The following is a 5,000-nucleotide window of genomic DNA, read 5'->3' on the forward strand; positions in this document are numbered from 1 at the left end:
TACCGTTCTCTCTTCTCTCGGCTATTCTATCTATCTAATCGATCTATCTATCTATCGATCTCTCAGCACTGCCGTTCTTCGCTCTCTCTCTCTCTCTCTCTCTCTCTCTCTCTCTCTCTCTCTCTCTCTCTCTCTCTCTCTCTTTCTCTCTCTCTCTATATATATATTTCTCCCTCTGTCTCTCTCTATCTATCTCTCTCGCTACCGTTCTCTCTCTCTCTCTCTCTCTCTCTCTCTCTCTCTCTGCGTCTCCTCTCATCATCCTCTCTCCTCTCTCTCTCTCTCTCCTCTCTCTCTCGGATTTGTGCTTTGACTAAGTACGCCCTTTACGACGCAATAGAAATCAGCCCCCCCCCAGTGGTTTTTTTTTGGATAGATGCTTGACGATCTTAACCCTGGCTTTTTTGCAGGGCATGTAAATTGTTCTGCAAATAAACTGTATCAAATCAAATCCAACTCTCTCTCTCTCTCTCTCTCTCATCTATCCTCTCTCTCTCTCTCTCCTTCTCATCCTCTCTGCTCCACATCACCTCTCTTCCTCTCCTCTCTCTCTCTCTCTTCCCTCTCTTCCCTCCTCCTCACTTTTCTCTCTCCATCTCTCTTTTTCCCCCCTCTTTCTTCTATTTCTCTTTCTCTCTCCCCCCCCTCCTCTCCTCATCCCTCTCTCTTTTTTTCTTTCTTTCCTTTCTTTCTCTTCTTTCCCCTCTCCTGCTCACTTCTCTCACCTCTCTTTTCCCTTCTCTTCTACGTCTCTCTTTCTCCCTCTCTCTTGCTCTCCTTCGCTCTCTTTTTTGTGACGTCACCGATCCCGTTGAGCCAATCACGTGGCACGGTTCACTGACCCGGACATGACCACGCCTACTTTGGCTCCTCCTCCCCATATTCCATTTTCTTTCTTTGTCCCTACCCCCTTTTCTTAACCCCTTTCTTTCGTTCCCCCTACCCCCTTAAAGGTCCCCCTTCCCCCTTCTCCTTCTCTTAACCCTTCCTACTTTTCTTCCTTTTCCTCCTCCATTTCCTTCTTCTCCTTCCTCCTCCTCTCCATTTTTCCCCTTCTCCTCCCCCATCCTGCCCCATTCTCTTCCTGCTCTATCCCTTTCCCCCTCCTCTTTTCCCCCAACTGCTTCCTCTTCTTCCTCTTCCTCCTCTTCCTCCTCCTTCTACCCCGTCCCCTTTCTCCACCTCCTCCTCCTCCTTTTCCCATCCCCTTCCTACTCCTCCCTCCCTCCTCCTCATTCCCCTTTCCCCCATCCCCTTCCTCCTCCTCTCCTCCTCCTCCTCCATCCCCCTCCTCCTCTCCTCCTCCTTCATCCCCCTCCTCCTCTCCTCCTCCTCCATCCCCCTCTTCCTCTCCTCCTCCTCCATCCCCCTCCTCCTCTCCTCCTCCTTCATCCCCCTCCTCCATCTCCCTCCGCCGCCATTCCCCCATCCTCCCTCCTCCTCCTTCCATCCCCCTCCTCCCTCTCCTCCTCCTCCATCCCCCCTCCTCACCGCCTCCTCCTCATCCTCCTCTTCCGCTCCGCCGCCTCCATCCCCCTCCTCCTCTCCCTCCTCCTCCATCCCCCTCTTCCTCTCCTCCTCCTCCATCCCCCTCCTCCTTTTCCTCCTCCTCCCGCCATCACCCCCTCCTCTCCCTCCGCCTTCATCCCCCTCCTCCTCGTCCTCCGCCATCCACCTCTTCCTCTCCTCCTCCTCCATCCCCCTCCTCCCTCACCTCCCCTCCATCCCCTCTCCTCGCCTCCTCTCCATCCCATCCTCCGCCTCTCCTCCTCCGTCATCCCCCTCCTCCCTCTCCGCCTCCCCCTCCCCCACCTCCTTCTCCTCCTCCTCCATCCCCATCTTCCTCCCTCACTCCTCCTTCCCCCCTCCTCCCCACCTCCTCCTCCATCCCCCTCTTCCTCTCCTCATCCCTCCATCCCCACCGCCTCCTTCCCCTCGTCCTCTTCCCCCTCCTCCCGCTCCCCCTCCTCCTCCCCCTCCTCCTCTCCTCCTCCTTCATCCCCCTCCTCCTCTCCTCCTCCTCCATCCCCCTCCTCCTCTCCTCCTCCTCCATCCCCCTCCTCCTCTCCTCCTCCTCCATCCCCCTCCTCCTCTCCTCCTCCTCCATCCCCCTCCTCCTCTCCTCCTCCTCCATTTCCCATCCTCTTTCCTCTCCTCCGCTCCCCTCCTCCATCCTCCCCTCCTCTCCTCCTCCGCCATCCCCCTCCGCACTCCTCCTCCTCCATCCCCCTCCTTCCTCTCCTCCTCCTCCATCCCCCTCCTCTCCTCCTCCTCCCCCTCCATCCCCCTCCTCCTCCTTCCATCCTCCTCCATCCCCCTCCCTTCCTCTCCTCCTCCTCCATCCCCCTCCTCCTCTCCTCTCATCCTCCATTCAACCCCTCCTCCTCTCCTCCTCCTCCCTCCCCCTCCTCCCGCTCCTCCTCATCCATCCCCCTCCTCCTCTCCTCTCCTTCTTCACCCTCCTCCTCTCCTCCTCCTCCATCCCCCTCCTCCTCTCTTCTCCTCTCCATCCCCCTCCTCCGCTCCTCCGCCTTCATCCCCCTCCCTCCTCTCCTCCTCCTCCATCCTCCGCCTCCTCTCCTCCTCCTCCATCCACCTCCCCTCTCCTCCTCCTTCAGCCCCCTCCTCCTCCGTCCTCCTCCTCCATCCCGCTCATCCTCTCTTCATCCTCCATCCCCGCTCCGCCTCTCCTCCTCCTCCACTCCCCCTCCTCCTCTTCCTCCTCTCCTCTCCATCTCCCCTCCTCCTCTCCTCCTCCTTCCTCCATCCTCATCTTCCCTTCTCCTCCCTCCTCCATCCCCCTCCTCCTCCTCCTCCTCCTCCATCTCCCCTCTTACCCCTCCCCTCCTCCTCCATCTCCCCTCTTACCCCTCCCCTCCTCCTCCATCTCCCCTCTTACCCCTCCCCTCCTCCTCACCCACCCCCTCCTCCTCTCCTCTCCCTTCCTCCATCCCCCTCTTCCTCTCCTAATCCCCCATCCCATCCTCCTCCTCTCCTCCTCTCCTCCTCCTCCTTCCCTCCCCTTCTTTCCTCCTCTCCTCCTCCTCATCATCCCCATCACTCATCCTCTCCGCCTCCTCCTCCATCCCCCTCCTCCTCGTCGTCCTCCTCCATCCCATACCCCCCTCCTTTTTATCCTCTCCCTCCCTCACCATCCCATGCCTCCCTCCACTCCCGCTCACCTCTCCTCCTCGCCATCCTCCACCCCTACCTCCTCTCCTCCTCCCTCCATCCCCCTCCTCCTCTCCTCCCCCTCCATCCCCCTCCTCCCTTTCTCCTCCTCCTCCATCATCCCCCTCGTTCCATCTCCTCCTCCTCCATCCCCCTCCTCCTCTCCTCCTCCTCCATCCCCCTCTCTCCTCTCCTCCTCCTCCATCCCCCTCCTCCTCTCCTCCCCACCTCCATCCCTCTTCCTCCCTCCTCCTCCATCCCCATCCTCCTCTCCCTCACTCCTTCCATCCCCCTCCTCCTCTCGCTCCACCTCCATCCCCCTCTTGCCCTCTCCTCCCCCTACCTCCATCCCCCTCCTCCTCTCCTCCCCTCCATCCCCCCCTCCTCCTCTCCCTCCTTCTCCCTCCTCCTCCATCCCCCTCCTCCTCCCCTCCCCTCCAGCCCCTTCCCCCTCTTCCTCTCCTCCTCCTCTCCCACTCCTCCTCTCCTGTGTGAGATAAAAGCCTCCTTCATCCCCCTCCTCCCTCCCTCTTCCTCCATCCCCCTCCACCTCCCCTCCTCCTCCATCCCCCTCCTCCTCTCCTCCTCCTTCATCCCCCTCCTCCTCTCCTCCTCCTCCATCCCCCTCTTCCTCTCCTCCTCCTCCATCCCCCTCCTCCTCTCCTCCTCCTCCATCCCCCTCTTCCTCTCCTCCTCCTCCATCCCATCCTCCTCCTCTCCTCCTCTCCTCCTCCTCCATCCCCCTCCTCCTCTCCTCCTCCTCCATCCCCCTCCTCCATCTCCTCCTCCCTCCATCCTCATCCCCCTCTCCTCCTGCCTCCATCCCCCCTCCTCCCTCTCCTCCTCAGCCCATCCCCCCCTCTCCTCTCCTCCCCTCCATCCCCCTCTTCCCTCTCCTCCTCCTCCACCACCCCACCCTCCTCCTCACCTCTTTCCTCCAGCCCCTCCTCCTCTCTTTCCTCCCTCCCATAACCCCCTCTTCCTCTCCTCCTCCTCCATCCCATCCTCCTCCTCTCCTCCTCTCCTCCTCCTCCATCCCCCTCCTCCTCTCCTCCTCCTCCCCCCCCCTCTCCCTCTCCTCCTCCTTCATCCCCCTCCTCCTCTCCTCCTCCTCCATCCCCCTCCTCCTCCCTCCTCCTCCTCCTTCATCCCCCTCCTCAGTTACTCTCCTCCTCCTCCATCCCCCTCCTCCTCTCCTCCTGTTCTTCCCCCTCTTCCCCTCCTCCTCCTCCCCCCTCCTCCTCTCCTCCTCCTCCATCCCCCTCCTCCTCTCCTCCTCCTCCATCCCCCTCCTCCTCTCCTCCTCCTCCATCCCCCTCTTCCTCTCCTCCTCCTCCATCCCCCTCCTCCTCTCCTCCTCCTCCATCCCCCTCCTCCTCTCCTCCTCCTTCATCCCCCTCCTCCTCTCCTCCTCCTCCATCCCCCTCCTCCCCCCCCCCCCTCCTCCTCCACCCCCCTCCTCCTCTCCTCCTCCTCCATCCCCCTCCTCCTCTCCTCCTCCTCCATCCCCCTCCTCCTCTCCTCCTCCTCCATCCCCCTCCTCCTCTCCTCCTCCTTCATCCCCCTCCTCCTCTCCTCCTCCTCCATCCCCCTCCTCCTCTCCTCCTCCTTCATCCCCCTCCTCCTCTCCTCCTCCTCCATCCCCCTCCTCCTCTCCTCCTCCTCCATCCCCCTCCTCCTCTCCTCCTCCTCCATCCCCCTCCTCCTCTCCTCCTCCTCCATCCCCCTCCTCCTCTCCTCCTCCTCCATCCCCCTCCTCCTCTCCTCCTCCTCCATCCCCCTCTTCCTCTCCTCCTCCTCCATCCCCCTCCTCCTCTCCTCCTCCTCCA

Source organism: Penaeus japonicus, unplaced genomic scaffold (genome assembly GCF_977035675.1).
Source record: "Penaeus japonicus unplaced genomic scaffold, GWHDUDI00000001_assembly GWHDUDI00000037, whole genome shotgun sequence".
NCBI classification, from domain to species: Eukaryota; Metazoa; Arthropoda; class Malacostraca; order Decapoda; family Penaeidae; genus Penaeus; species Penaeus japonicus.